This window comes from Salmo trutta, chromosome 20, assembly GCF_901001165.1.
Source record: "Salmo trutta chromosome 20, fSalTru1.1, whole genome shotgun sequence".
Classification (NCBI taxonomy): domain Eukaryota; kingdom Metazoa; phylum Chordata; class Actinopteri; order Salmoniformes; family Salmonidae; genus Salmo; species Salmo trutta.
Window position 1 is genome coordinate 34,374,577 of NC_042976.1, and position 16,843 is coordinate 34,391,419.

A 16,843-nucleotide genomic window follows, 5' to 3' on the forward strand; every position below is an offset into this window, starting at 1 on the left:
GTGACAGTGAAAGCCGGGAGAAGTGACATTAACAGAAGAGAGAGAGAGTGAGAGCCAGACAGAGCGAGAGATAGAGGTTATTGGACATAGCGAGTGCATAAAGGAGTTCTGTATCTAGAATTCTTAAAATAATTGTTATGTATTTTGTCAACGTTTATCGTGAGTAATTTAGTATATTCACCGGAAGTTTTCGGTGGGTATGCTAGTTCTGAACATCACATGCTAATGTAAAAAGCTTGTTTTTGATATAAATATGAACTTGATTGAACAAAACATGCATGTATTGTATAACATAATGTCCTAGGAGTGTCATCAGATGAAGATTATCAAAGGTTACTGCTGCATTTAGCTGTGTTTTGGGTATTTGTGATGCATGCTAGTTGCTTGGAAATGGCTGTGTGTTTTTTGTGTCTATGTACTCTCCTAACATAATCTAATGTTTTGCTTTCGCTGTAAAGCCTTTTGGAAATCGGACAACGTGGTTCGATTCAGGAGAAGTGTATCTATAAAATGGTGTAAAATAGTCCTATGTTTGAGAACTTTGAATTATGACATTTTGTGGTTTTAAGTTTGGCGCTCTGATTTGTCACTGGCTGTTGAATAGTGTGGGACGATTTCGTCCCAGCTCCTCTAGAGAGGTTAACCTCTCTGGCGCAGGCGTTCCGCTAGCGACCCACCTCGACAACATCAGGTGAAATTACAGAGCGCCAAATTCAAAATACAGAAATAATCATAATAAACTTTCATAAAAATACAAGTGTTATACATCGGCTTTAAGATGAACTTCTTGTTAATCCAGCCACTTTGTCAGATTTCAAAAAGACTTTACGGCGAAAGCATACCATGCGATTATCTGAGGACAGCGCCTCGCTTACGAAATCATACAAGTAGCGATAGCGATAAATAGCGAAATAATTAATCACTTACCTTGGAAGATCTTCATCTGGTTACAGTCACAAGAGTCCCAGCTACACAATAAATGTTTGTTTTGTTCGATAAAGTCCCTCTTTATATCCCAAAAAGTCCCTCTTTATATCCCAAAAAAGTTTTGTTGGCGCCTTTTGTTCAGTAATCCACAGGCTCAAAGGCTGTCAAAACATGCAGACGAATACATCCTTATAGTACCGGTAAAGTTCGTCGAAACATGTCAAACGATGTTTATAATTAATCCTCAGGTTGTCTATTGTCTAAATAATCAATAATATTTCAACCGGACAATAGCGTATTCAATAGAAAGGAAAAACAATGAAGGGCACGCACTCGGTCATGCGCGCAAACCAGCTCTGCTTGATTCTACAGTCCACTGACAAAATGGTCTCATTCTTCTTCATTTTTCAGAAAACAAGCCTGAAACAATGTCTAAAGACTGTTGACATCTAGTGGAAGCCATAGGAACTGCGATCTGGGTCCTAACCATTTAGAAACTCTATAGGCATTCAATTGAATACTACCCACATCAAAAGAATCCCACTTCCTGGATTTTCCTCAAGTTTTTGCCTGCCATATCAGTTCTGTTATACTCACAGATATTATTTTAACGGTTTTGGAAATTGTAGAGTGTTTTCTATCTATTACATGCATATCCTAGCTTCTGGGCCTGGGTAACCGGCAGTTTACTTTGGGCATGCTTCTCATCCAGACGTCGAAATAGTGCCCCCAAGCCAAAACAGGTTTTAAGGTAATTATGGACTGTCGTTTCTCTTTGCCTATTTGAGCTGTTCTTGCCATAATATGGACTTGGTCTTTTACCAAAAAGGCTATATTGTGTATACCCCCCTACCTTGTCACAACAAAACTGATTGGCTCAAATGCATTAAGAAGGAAAGAAATTCCACAAATTAACTTTTAAGAAGTTACATCTGTTAATGGTAAATGCATTCCAGGTGACTACCTCATGAATCTGGTTGAGAGAATGCCAAGAGTATGCAAAGCTGTCATCAAGGCAAGGGTGGCTATCAAACGACCTCCACTCATCACTGTCAAACGCTCCCTGAAACATTTCAACGAGCAAGCCTTTCTAATCGACCTGGCCTGGGTATCCTGGAAGGATATTGACCTCATCCCGTCAGTAGAGGATGCCTGGTTATTTAAAAAAAATGCCTTCCTCACCATCTTAAATAAGCATGCCCCTTTCAAGAAATGTAGAACCAGGAACAGATATAGCCCTTGGTTCTCCCCAGACCTGACTGCCCTTAACCAACACAAAAATATCCTGTGGCGTTCTGCATTAGCATCGAACTGCCACCGCGATATGCAACTTTTCAGAGAAGTTAGAAACCAATACACACAGGTAGTTAGAAACGCCAAGGCTAGCTTTTTCTACCAGAAATTTGCTTCCTGCAACTCAAACTCTAAAAAGTTCTGGGACACTGTAAAGTCCATGGAGAATAAGAACACCTCCTCCCAACTGCCCACTGCACTGAGGATAGGAAACTCTGTCACCACCGATAAGCCCACTATAATTGAGCATTTCAATAAGCATTTTTCTACGGCTGGCCATGCTTTCCACCTAACTACCCCTACTGCATTCAACAGCACTGCACCCCCCACAGCTACTCGCCCAAGCCTCCCCCATTTCTCCTTCTCCCAAATCCATTCAGCTGATGTTCTGAAAGATCTGCAAAATCTGGACCCCTACAAATCAGCTGGGCTTGACAATCTGGACCCTTTCTTTCTAAAATTATCTGCCGAAATTATTGCAACCCCTATTACTAGCCTGTTCAACCTCTCTTTCGTGTCGTCTGAGATTCCCATAGATTGGAAAGCAGCTGCTGTCATCCCCCTCTTCAAAGGAGGTGACACTCTTGACCCAAATTGCTACAGACCTATATCCATCCCACCCTGCCTTTCTAAGGTCTTCGAAAGCCAAGTCAACAAACAGATTACCGACCATTTCGACTCCCACCGCAACCTCTCCGCTATGCAATCTGGTTTCAGAGCTGGTCATGGGTGCACCTCAGCCACGCTCAAGGTCCTAAACGACATCGTAACCGTCATCGATAAGAAACAATACTGTGCTGCCGTATTCATTGACCTGGCCAAAGCTTTTGACTCTGTTAATCACCACATCCTCATCGGCAGACTCAGTAGCCTTGGTTTCTCAAACGATTGCGTCACCTGGTTCACCAACTACTTCTCTGATAGAGTTCAGTGTGTCAAATCGGAGGGCCTGCTGTCCGGACCTCTGGCAGTCTCTATGGGGGTACCACAGGGTTCAATTCTTGGGCCAACTCTTTTCCCTGTATACATCAATGATGTCGCTCTTGCTGCTGGTGAATCTCTGATCCACCTCTACGCAGACGACACCATTCTGTATACTTCTGGCCCTTCTTTGGACAGAAGTATACACTATGTTAACAACCCTCCAGACGAGCTTCAATGCCATACAACTCTCCTTCCGTGGTCTCCAACTGCTCCTAAATACAAGTAAAACTAAATGCATGCTCTTCAACCGATCGCTGCCTGCACCTGCCCGCCTGTCCAGCATCACTTCTCTGGACGGTTCTGACTTGAATTTGTGGACAACTACAAATACCTAGGTGTCTGGTTAGACTGTAAACTCTCCTTCCAGACTCACATCAATCATCTCCAATCCAAAGTTAAATCTAGAATTGGCTTCCTATTTCGCAACAAAGCATCCTTCACTCATGCTGCTAAACATACCCTCGTAAAACTGACCATCCTACCAATCCTCGACTTCGGCGATGTCATTTACAAAATAGCCTCCAATACCCTACTCAACAAGCTGGATGCAGTCAATCACAGTGCCATCCGTTTTGTCACCAAAGCCCCATATACTACCCACCACTGCGACCTGTACGCTCTCGTTGGCTGGCCTTCGCTTCATAATCGTCGCCAAACACATTGGCTCCAGGTCATCTACAAGACCCTGCTAGGTAAAGTCCCCCCTTATCTCCGCTCACTGGTCACCATAGCAGCACCCACCTGTAGCACGCACTCCAGCAGGTATATCTCTCTGGTCACCCTTATTATTTTGCTCCTTTGCACCATATTATTTATATTTTAACTTTGAACTTTCTTCAAATTATAAATCTACCATTCCAGTGTTTTACTTGCTATACTTTATTTACTTTGCCACCATGGCCTTTTTTTTGCCTTTACCTCCCTTATCTCACATCATTTGCTCACATTGTATATAGTCTTATTTTTTTCTACTGTATCATTGATTGTATGTTGTTTTACTCCATGTGTAACTCTATGTTTTTGTATGTTGTCGAACTGCTTTGCTTTATCTTGGCCAGGTCGCAATTGTAAATGAGAACTTGTTCTCAACTTGCCTACCTGGTTAAATAAAGGTGAAATAAATAAATACAAAATTTGAAAAATCTCAAATGTAAAATATATTTTGATATGTTTAACACTTTTTGGTTACTACATGATTCCATATGTTATTTCATAGTTTTGATGTTTTCAGTATTATTCTACAATGTAGAAAATAGTAACAATAAAAAAAAAAAATGTGAATGAGTAGGTGTTCCACAACATTTGACCTGTAGTGTAAACATTCAACAACGTTCAACAAAGTTTTTACAGAGTTACAGTTGGTATAAGGAAATCAGTCAATTTGAAATAAATGCATTAGGCCCTAATCTATGGATTTCACATGACTGGGAATACAGATATGCATATGTTAGTCACAAATCCCTGAAAAAAACAAAGTAGGGGCGTGGATCAGAAAACCAGTCAGTATCTGGTGTGACCACCATTTGCCTCATGCAGCACGGCACATCTCCTTCACATAGAGTTGATCAGGCTGTTAATTGTGGCCTGGGTAATGATGTCCCAGTCCTCTTCAATGGCTGTGCGAAGTTGCTGGATATTGGCGGGAACTGGAACACACTGTTGTACACGTTGCTCCAGAGCATCCCAAACATGTCAAATGAGTATGAACTGGGACATTTCCAACTTCCAGGAATTGTGTACAGGTCTTTGTGACATGGGGCTGTGCATTATCATGCTGAAACATGAGGTGATGGCGGTGGATGAATAGCACAACAATAGGCCTGAAGGCGGTTACGACTCCGAATTACAGTCAGGTCAAGACCCTGGTGAGGACGACGAGCACGCAAATGAGCTTCTCTGAGATGGTTTCTGACAGTTTGTGCAGAAATTCTTCGGTTGTGCAAACCCACAGTTTCATCAGCTGTCCGGATGGCTGGTCTCAGACAATCCTGCAGGTGAAGAAGCCGAATGTGGAGGTCCTGGGTTGGTGTGGCTATACGGGGTCTGCGGTTGTGAGTACTAAAACAACGTTGGAGGTGTCTTATGGTAGAGAAATGAACATGAAATTCTCTGGCAACATCTCTGGTGGACATTCATGCAGTCAGCATGCCAATTGCCCGCTAAATCAACTTGAGACATCTGTGGAATTGTGTTGTGTGACAAAACTGCACATTTTAGAGTGGCCTTTTATTGTCCTCAGCACAAAGTGCATCTGTGTAATAATCATGTTGTTTAATCAGCTTCTTGATATGCCACACTTGTCAGGTGAATAGATTATCTTGGCAAAGGAGAAATGCTCACTTACACGGATGTAAACAAATTTGTGCACGCAATTTGAGAGACATTAGGTTTTTGTGCCTATGGAACATTTCGGGGATCTTTTATTTCAGTTCCTGAAACATGGGACCATCACTATACATATTGCATTTTCTTTTTGTTGAGTGTATATGGATTCTTCAACCATTGTCCATCCCAAAAATGTTGAATAAGTAAAGCCTTTGTTTTCTTGTCAAACAGATGGAAAATGGGTCTTTTGCTATAAAATGTATTCACACAGTAAGGTTGAAGTAAACACCCAGGCCAACTAATATCAACACTTTTATATTTAGTTTTGGATACGTTATTTGCCTTCTTTAAGTTTAAGAAACATTGAATGTGCCTTGTAATTCCATTACCAAAAACCCGCATACTTTTAAGAAATTTTCTAGTTTCTCTCCTTCATGAGGAGGGAGGATAATGAAAGTTCACAGAAGTAACAAGAAAAGGTAGACCTACCAATTAGTTATAGTTTTTTTTACTGATAACGAGTTTGTTTATGAATTATTAAGTGATTAAAACTTGTAATTCTGTTACCAAATCGTTTAACAGAACGGGTAACGTAATTACTAAAAAATCACTAACAGGATTACTGCAATTGAATTGGCTACAATGGGAAATCATCATAGTAGTCACAAACCTGAGCTGTATTCTGCCATCACCAAACAGGAAAACGCTCATCCAGAGGCTGCGCTCCTAGTGGCCGGGGACTTTAATGCAGGGAAATCAGTTTTATTTAATTTCTATCAGCATGTTAAATGTGCAACCAGAGGGGAAAAAATTCTAGACCACCTTTACTCCACATACAGAGACGCGTACAAAGCTCTCCCTCGCCCTCCATTTGGCAAATCTGAACATAACTCTATCCTCCTGCTTCCTGCTTACAAGCAAAAATTAAAGCAGGAAGCACCAGTGACTCGTTGTATTAAAAAAGTGGTCAGATGAAGCAGATGCTAAACTACAGGACTGTTTTGCTAGCACAGACTGGAATATGTTCTGGGATGCTTCCAATGGCATTGAGGAGTACACCACATCAGTAACTGTGCATCGAGGATGTCGTCCCCACAGTGACTGTACGTACTGTACATACCCCAACCAGAAGCCATGGATTACAGGCAACACCTGCTCTGAGCTAAAGGGTAGAGCTTCCACTTTCAAGGAGCGGGACTCTAACCCGGAAGCTTATAGGAAATCCCGCTATGCCTTCAGACAAACCATAAAACAGGGAAAGCGTCAATACAGGACTAAGTTCCAATCGTACTACACCGGCTCCAATGCTCATCGGATGTGGCAGGGCTTGCAAACTATTATAGACTACAAAGGGAAGCACAGCCAAGAGCTGCCCAGTGACACGAGCCTACCAGATGAGCTAAATAAATTCAATGCTCGCTTTGAGGTAAGTGACACTGAAACATGCAAGAGAGCTTCAGCTGTTCTGGACGATTGTGTGATCACGCTCTCCGCAGCCAATGTGAGCAAGACCAACATTCACAAGGCCGCTGGGCCAGACGGATTACCATAACGTGTACTCCGAGCTTGCGCTGACCAACTGGCAAGTGTCTTCACTGACATGTTCAACCTCTCTCTGTCTGAGTCTGTAATACCAACATGTTTCAAGCAGACCTCCATAGTCCCTGTGCCCAAGAACACTAAGGTAACCTGCCTAAATGACATCCGACCCGTAGCACTCACGTCTGCAGCCATGAAATGCTTTGTAAGGCTGGTCATGGCTCACATCAACACCATTATTCCAGAAACCCTAGACCCACTCCAATTGGCATACCGCACCAACAGATCCACAGATGATGCAATCTCTATTGCACTCCACACTGCCTTTTCACACCTGGACAAAAGGAACACCTATGTGAGAATGCTATTCATTGACTACGGCTCAGCGTTCAAGACCATAGTGCCCTCAAAGCTCATCACTAAGCTAAGGACCCTGGGACTAAACACCTCCCTCTGCAACTGGATCCTGGACTTTCTGATGGGCCGCCCCCAGGTGGTAAGGGTAAGTAACAACACATCCGCCACACTGATCCTCAACACGGGGGTCCCTCAGGGGTGCATTCTCAGTTCCTTCCTGTACTCCCTGTTCACTCATGACTGCACGGCCAGGCACAACTCCAACACCATCATTAAGTTTGCAGGTGACACAACAGTGGTAGGCCTGATCACCGACAACGATGAGACCGCCTATAGGGAGGAGGTCAGAGACCTGGCCGTGTGGTGCCAGGACAACAACCTCTCCCTCAACGTGATCAAGACAAAGGAGATGATTGTGGACTACAGGAAAAGGAGGACCGAGCACTCCCCCATTCTCATCGAATGGGCTGTAGTGGAGCAGGTTGAGAGCTTCAAGTTCCTTGGCGTCCACATCACCAACAAACTAACATAGTCCAAGCACACCAAGACAGTCGTGAAGAGGGCACGACAAAACCTATTCACCCTCAGGAGACTGAAATGATTTGGCATGGGTCCTCAGATCCTCAAGAGGTTTTACAGCTGTACCATCGAGAGCATCCTGACTGGTTGCATCACTGCCTGGTATGGCAACTGCTCGTCCTCCGACCACAAGGCACTACAGAGGGTAGTGCGTACGGCCCAGTACATCACCGGAACCAAGTTTCCTGCCATCCAGGACCTCTATACCAGGCGGTGTCAGAGGAAAGCCCTAAATATTGTCAAAGACTCCAGCCAGCCTAGTCATAGACTGTTCTCTCTGCTACCGCACGGCAAGCGGTACTGGAGCGTCAAGTCTCGTTCCAAGAGGCTTCTAAATAGCTTCTACCCCCAAGCCATAAGACTCCTGAACAGCTAATCAAATGGCTACCCAGACTATTTGCATTGCCCCCCCCCCACGCTGCTGCTACTCTCTTATTATCTTATCTATGCATAGCCACTTTAATAACTCTACCTACATGTACATAATTATCTCAATTACCTTGACACCGGTGCCCCCCGCACATTGACACATTGACTCTGTACCAGTACCCCCGGGATATAGCCCCGCTATTGTTATTTACTGCTGCTCTTTAATTATTTATTATTCTCATCCCTTACTTTTTTTAGGGATTTTGTATTTTATTTTGTATTTTTATTTTTTTTATGTAATTTTTTTGGTTAAGGGCTTGTAATTAAGCATTTCAAAGTAAGGTCTACACCTATTGTATTTGGAGCATTTGACAAATACGATTTGATTTGAATCCACAGTTGGGTCACCTGCTACTATACTCCTTTCCACTGGCATGCTGTTATGTTCAGCTCATAACTGTTTTCTTTCTCTTTCTATCGTCTGGGGGTCAAAGCAAGACTGTGAAAACAGTCCGGACAACCTCTTATCTCTCGCTCTGTCTCGCTCTCTCTCTCTCTTCTGTTAATGTCACCTCTCTCTCACTGTCACCTACCATGACACCTACCACCTGCTTTCCATTTATTGTAAGAAGCATCCTCAACCACTGAGGACCGACCGACCAGTTGAAATTGGATCAGTCCGCCCCGGCTGGACCAAATCTGAATCAATAATGGAAGTCTACATGTATGTTTCACAAGTTTTGGACAGCACAGTACAGTATATTGACAAAAGTAGAGAATAGTACAGTACCAAACAGTAGAGATAAGTAGAGTATAGTACGGTACAGTAGAGTTCAGTACAAAAGAGCACACTAGAATAGAGTACAGTATAATGTATTGTACTGTACGGTACTGAACTGTACTTAACCCTACTGTGCTGTACTGTGACGCCCAAACTAGTGAAACATAGACGTCTATGATTGGTTCAAATTTGGTCCAGTCCAACCAAATGTGGTCTTGTTTGGGGGCGGAGTTCATAAGAATACTAGCAATGTGTGTAGAATAATACCCAAATATGCAAAGGAGCATATTGCATATTTCTACCTTTGTATATCTATTCAGGATACATTACCATGAAGAGAATGATATTCACATCCATAATTATGCATTTTTGTATGGTACAGATCAGGGACCCATGATGTAATTCCTGTTCCGTAATTCTGTTACCGGATGTAAATTCCCTTTACTTACTGTACTTCAATAACCAGAATATACTTTTTTCGAAGTCAAGGTGTCATGTCAGAGCTGACACCCCAATCTTTCTGCAGACATCTTTGAAGCTTAATTCAGAGCAGATATTTAACTGAGTTTATGGAAAATGTCACAAAAAACTGGAAGATTTTACAAAAGTTCTGTTACGAAACTGTATCTGCACAGTTCTTCCAGTAAATGTGTTTTTAAAATGTCCAGTGGTAATTATTCAAATCAATCGTTCTGCATAGAGATGTATGCAAAGATGTATACACACCCTGGATTGATGATGCTATGTATTGGCCAATGAAAGGCTTTGAAGCCAATATTGGCACTCCCCAGAAGAAGCAGTCCTCCATAGGAATGAATGGAATTCTACACTATTTCAATTAAATGTTCCAAGGACAAAATTACAGGCATTAACAGTGCATTCGGAAAGTATTCAGACCTCTTAAACATTTTGTTATGTTACAGCCTTATTCTAAATTGGATAAAATAGTTTTTTCCCCTTATCAATCTACACACAATACCCCATAATGACAAAGCAAAAACAGGTTTTTAGAAATTTTATCAAATGTATTAAAAATTATTAACTGATATCACATTTACATAAGTTTTCAGACCCTTTACTCAGTACTTTGTTGAGGCACCTTTGGCAGCAATTACAACCTTGAGTCTTCTTGGATATGACGCTACAAGCTTGGCACACCTGTATTTGGGGAGTTTCTCCCATTCTTCTCTGCAGATCCTCTCAAGCTCTGTCAGGTTAGATGGGGAGCGCAGCTATTTTCAGGTCTCTCCTGAGATGTTCGATCGGGTTCAAGTCCGGGCTCTGGTTGGGCCACTCAAGGAAATTCAGAGACTTGTCCCAAAGCCACTCCTGCGTTGTCTTGGCTGTGTACTTAGGGTTGTTGTCCTGTTGGAAGGTGAACCTTCGCCCCAGTTTGAGGTCCTGAGCTCTCTGGAGCAGTTTTTCATCAAGGATATCTCTGTACTTTGCTCCGTTGATCTTTGCCTCGATCCTGACTTGTCTCCCTGTCGCTGAAAATCATCCCCACAGCACGATGCTGCCACCACCATGCTTCACTGTTGGGATGGTGCCAGGTTTCCTCCAGACGTGACGCTTGGCATTCAGGCCAAAGAGTTCAATCTTGGTTTCATCAGAGTAGAGAATCTTGTTTCACATGGTCTGAGAGTCCTTTAGGTGCCTTTTGGCAAACTCCAAGCGGGCTGTCATGTGCCTTTTATTGAGGAGTGGCTTCCGTCTGGCCACTACCATAACGCCTGATTTGTGGAGATGACGCCTGATAACGCCTGATTGCTGCAAAGATGGTTGTCCTTCTGGAAGGTTCTCCCATATCCACAGAGGAACGCTGGAGCTCTGAGTGACCACCGGGTTCTTGGCCCTTCTCCCCCGATTGCTCAGTTTGGATGGGTGGCCAACTCTAGTTTGAGTCTTGGTGGTTCCAAACTTCTTCCAGTTAAGAATGATGAAGGCCACTGTGTTCTTGGGGACCTTCAATGCTGCAGACATTTTTAAGTACCCTTCCCCAGATCTGTGCCTCGACACAATCCTGTCTCGGAGCTCTACGACCTCATGGCTTGGTTTTTGCTCTGACATGCACTAACAGGTGAGTGCCTTTTCAAATCATGCCCAATCATTTGAATCTACCACAGGTGGACTCCAATGAAGATGTAGAAACATCAAGGGGTCTGAAAACGTTCTGAATGCACTGTAAGCATTTTTGATGTTATAGTGGGGACAGTAACGTTAGACCTTTCTAAAAATTATATTTTAAAGGTAGACTTAGTGAAATTACGTTGCCACAAGCAGCACTGCAGATATTGAGATGACCGATATGCAAGACTTTGATCTCACACATTCACACACAGTATCTGCACATGTGCACGGGTTTGGGTTCACACTGTTCACAGCATGGTAGCCAGGGCACCAAAACAGAGGAGAAGTTGAGCGTCACGCTTCAATACTCTTAGTTGTTGTGGAAATTACCCCATTATGCTGTTTACTTTCTGCATCTACATCATATTGCTGAGTCTACTTTTAAGAAAAAAATTCTATGAATTATGTTTGTGTTTAGCTCACATAGTACAATTTAAAAGTATGCATTAAGGTGTCTTTAAAAGAATAAACATGGCAAAAACAAATGTAGACATTAGTAAATGCATATCTACAGCTTCCAAAGTATTTTTTTTACAATGGTGAGGGGTTGCCAAGATGGCAAAGCGGTTGCTTCAACACAGCGCCCCTGTTAGTCATCTAGTGTATAAAAATCATTTGTTGTGTGTTTTGTTAAACTTTGAAATCAATGGTTTTTGTTTGTTAAAATTTGAAGTGAAATCTGAGAGTCAGCGTAATTCTGTTACCCTCGAATTGCCCTTTTGTGTAAATAATTTTAATGGGAATGCATTGTATAGCCTCATGGATTGTACAGCTAAAAACTGAGTTGTAATAGATTAAAATACTTTATATTGTGTTACATTCCTGCAAAAATATCAGAATATATTGAGTGTGAAATTATGTTGGAATGAAAACAAGACATTCTAATATCCATCACCTCATAGAAAAACCTCATTATGAATGCAATAAAGAACCTTATGATCTGGTAAGTTGACCATTATTGTAGATGGAACTTCTTAAATGGCCATTGGAAACCAACCAATAAAATACAAAATGTCCAGACATTATAAGTGCCTAGAATGGACAGACTTGTCACCAAGAATTTGGTAAATATCTAAACCTAGATGATAACGACAATAGCTGCATTGTTGCATTGAATATTACTTAAAATCTTGTGTCCAAGTTATATTGCAAAGCACAAATCACCTGCATCTTAGAGTTATTGGGTTAGAGATTGCAGCTTTGTAATTACGGCCTAGAATGTTTACAGCAGTTGCTACTGATCCTTGAAAACACAAACTGGTATAGAGTTAATAAATCTGCCAGATGGATATGGAATAAGTAAGGCAGGCAGGCCTAATGAAAACTTTCATTATGATAAATTATGCATCATATCAGTCTGGTTCCACTGACACTACACAGTACGTCTAGGAGGAAGGATTACCACATCGAATGGCCTTACCAAAATAGTTAATTGTCAATGTAAATTAAATATTGATAACATTATAATGAATACCAATAGGTAAAGTGCAGTTGTAAGACTTGGCATAAGCATGTTTTAGCTAAGCTAAGATTGACGGGAATAATCAAGTCAACACACTTTGGGTAGTTAGATAGCCTATAGTTAATAAACTGTCAAGTTTGATGTATAACTACTAACGTTAGGTAGGTAGCTAACATACCGGTACATACTGCTGTAATGATGTGGTTCGTAAGGACAGAGTAGCTAACAAATTCTCAGCCGACATAACGTGTTAGGTAACTTATTTGAAAAGTCAATACTTTATTAAATTGAGTAGCAAGCTACCGCGAGGATGCACTCTATCGACTCTGCAGCTTGAGCATGCTTTTGGTGCACAGTCAATAGTGCGATGGATTTCGGGCAAGAAGGTTAAGGGTTCGAAACCAGCTCCCTGCTTGTTTAATTTAAGGTCTTGCACAATTATCAGTTTATTATTTGGTTTATATTGCCCATTCTTTGTCAGTTAGAGACAAAGTAGTGCATTGGGACCCAAAAGCATAATCATTGCTCTAACTCCCCCTTGGTCGTTAGGGCAAATTTGATCTGTGATAGGACGGTCGGTTTTTCACACCTACAGTTGAAGTCGGAAGTTTACATACACCTTAGCCAAATACATTTAAACTCAGTTTTTCACAATTCTAGTACAAATTCCCTGTCTTAGGTTAGTTAAGATCACCACTTTATTTTAAGAATGTCAAATGTCAGAATAATAGTGGAGAGAATGATTTATTTCAGCTTTTATTTCTTTCATCACATGGGGGTCAGAAGTTTACATACACTCAATTCATATTTGGTAGCGTTGCCTTTAAATGGTTTACGTGGGTCAAACGTTTCGGGTAGCCTTCCACAAGCTTCCGACAATAAGTTGGGCGAATTTTGGCCCATTCCTCCTCCAGAGCTGGTGTAACTGAGTCAGGATTGTAGGCCTCCTTGCTCGCACACACCTTTTAAGTTCTGCATACAAATGTTCTATGGGATTGAGGTCAGGGCTTTCTGATGGCCACTTCAATACCTTGACTTTGTTGTCCTTAAGCCATTTTGCCATAACTTTGGAAGTATGCTTGGGGTCATTGTCTATTTGGAAGACCCATTTGCGACCAAGCTTTAACTTCCTGACTGATGTCTTGAGATGTTGCTTCATAATTTTCCTACCTCATGTCATCTATTTTGTGAAGTGCACCAGTCCCTCCTGCAGCAAAGCACCCCACAACATGATGCTGCCACCCCCGTATTTCACGGTTGGGATGGTGTTCTTCAGCTTGCAAGCATCCCTCTTTTTTCTCCAAACATAACAATGGTCATTATGGCCAAACAGTTCTATTTTCGTTTCATCAGACCAGAGGACATTTCTCCAAAAAGTAAGATATTTGTCCGCATGTACAGTTGCAAACCGTAGTATGGCTTTTTTATGGCGGTTTTGGAGCAGTGGCTTCTTCATTGCTGAGCGGCCTTTTAGGTTATGTCGATATAGGTCTCATTTTACTGTGGATATAGATACTTTTGTACCGGTTTCCTCCAACATCTTCACAAGGTCCTTTGCTGTTGTTCTGGGATTGATTTGCACTTTTCGTACCAAAGTACGTTCGTCTCTAGAAGACAGAACGCGTCTCCTTCCTGAGCGGTATGACGGCTGCGGGGTTCCATGGTGTTTATACTTGCGTACTATTGTTTGTACAGATGAACGTGGTACCTTCAGGCATTTGGAAATTGCTCCCAAGGATGAACCAGACTTGTGGAGGTCTACAATTCTTTTTCTGAGGTCTTGGCTGATTTCTTTTGATTTTCCCATGATGTCAAGCAAAGAGACACTGAGTGTGAAGGTAGGCCTTGAAATACATTCACAGGTACACCTCCAATTCACTCAAATGATGTCAATTAGCCCATCAGAAGCTTCTAAAGCAATGACATCATTTTCTGGAATTTCCCAAGCTGTTTAAAGGCACAGTCAACTTAGTGTATGCAAACTTCTGACCCACTGGAATTGTGATACAGTGAATTATAAGTGAAATAATCCATCTGTAAACAATTGATTGAAAAATTATTTGTGTCATGCACAAAGTAGATATCCAAACCGACTTGCTAAAACTATAGTTTGTTAACAAGAAATTTGTGGAGTGGTTGAAAAACAAGTTTTAATGACTCCAACCTAAGTGTATGTCAACTTCCGACTTCAACTGTAGCTCGGCTATTAGACAATTCTTTGGTAAAGTTTGAATAGTCTATTGTTCAGCTATTAGACCCCTCCCCAACTTGCAACAAATGGATATCTTTTTGTCAAGAGCAAAACTTTTTTAATTATTAATCATAATAATTTTTCTGAAAGCAAAAACGAGTCTTCAAAATCCAAAATTTTTTTTGCAATCAAATATTTTGTAGTAGAGCGCAAATAAAAAAATATTTAGAGAACAAAAAATGTATTTGAAAACAAAACTAATTTCGCTATCAACCACCCTCCATTTTGGCAATTTTTGAGTGCCTGTTTGGCTACAACCAATACTGTTCAGCCTTTCTTTCCGACACAAAGGAAGTCATAGCGGACCCCTACGAAGGACTGTGTGATGATGGCATCTCAGGTAAGCAGCCCTGTGCGTTCTTCCGTCCAACTTCTACATAGCTAGTAGTTAGCTCTTACGATTCAGTGTCGGTTCATAACATTCTACTATATTACATACATACATACATACATACATACATACATACATACATACCGTAGAATGATAAATCATGCAATTATTATTCTCAAGCTAAGCAAAAGCATTTAGCTACGAACGCCTGTTCTCGCCATTTTCAGTTGAATTCATCTATCTTTCATGGCAACTCATAAGCAGGTCATGTCCTATTTGTTTCATAGTCGATATATAGTCATATTTCATGACAGTGTAAGGGTTAGCTTTGTTTTACAGAGGGATGAAAGAACACAATATGCCTGTCAGGGAATGCTATTCTGATATGTCAGATGAAGAGTTAGAACAGAAAGTCAGGGCCATTAAGGTAAGGACGCCCCATGAGGGCTTTAGAATGGTCAAACGAATTCTCCAAGCAGTGGGCCATCGGGTACAATGGCGAAGAGTTAGGGAGTCTTTGCACCGTGTAGATGGTGCAGGTATCATTGCCAGAATGATCCAGCTTCGTTGCATTGTTCGGCAAAAATACTCTGTTCCTGCTCCCCTGTCTCTAGTCCACATTGATACAAATCATAAATTAATAAGGTACTAAGATGTATAATGTCTCCATCAAATCTAAGAAGTTATTTTAACTTTTTTATTCTTACTTATTCGTAGACACATTTTCAATGATGTATGAAATTGGAGTTGTTCATCATCAACTGGTAATACATAAATAACGAAGCAGATTAATAGGTAAACAGTTTACTTTTAATTCCAATGCTTTTTTTCAAGATACAACATTGTCATTTTTGGCGGTGTAGATGGATTTTCAAGTAAAGTAAGTATATTATTTCGTATGCATATTGCATATTTCCCATCACCTAATGAACAACCACAATACCAGTCTGGTCCTGTGTGGCTCAGTTGGTAGAGCATGGGGTTTGCAACGCCAGGGTTGTGGGTTCAATTCCCACAGGGGACCAGTATGGAGAAAAAATGTATGAAATGTATGCATTCACTACTGTAAGTTGCTCTGGATAAGAGTGTCTGCAAAATGTAAAATGTGTTAAGCTTTCTGTGCTGTATTGACGTATCCTGAAAATGACATCAGCTGCTTTAGATTGAACAGTCAGCTGCTTTAGAATGGTCAGCTGCTTTAGATTGAACGGTCAGTTACTGTTTTCATATTTACAAAAAAAGCTATTTTCTTTACTTTCAGAGTGCGAGCTGGTCAAGGCCTCAAAAATGTAGATATTGCCAGATGTATGTTCACTGTCCGAGGAACAGGCCTTGGAAGCTTTATTGCTGGCAAAAGTGTCCATAACCATAGGTAATTAAACTGTTCTGTGTTATTTTTCTCTCTTCCTCTCTGCCTGTCTTGTTGTACATGGAACCTGTCTCACATTCATCAATTTAAAAACCCTTAAGATGTCAGCTGCTAATTTTAAGATTTACACCACATTAACACTCAGC

At 41.3% G+C, this 16,843-nt stretch overlaps 1 protein-coding gene across 1 annotated transcript in view; it reads left to right on the forward strand.

Moving 5' to 3' along the window:
* Nucleotides 1-16,843, forward strand: part of gulp1a (GULP PTB domain containing engulfment adaptor 1a) — a 171,278-nt gene that overhangs the window by 11,010 nt on the left and 143,425 nt on the right. The gene's annotated exons all lie outside the window — the stretch shown is intronic.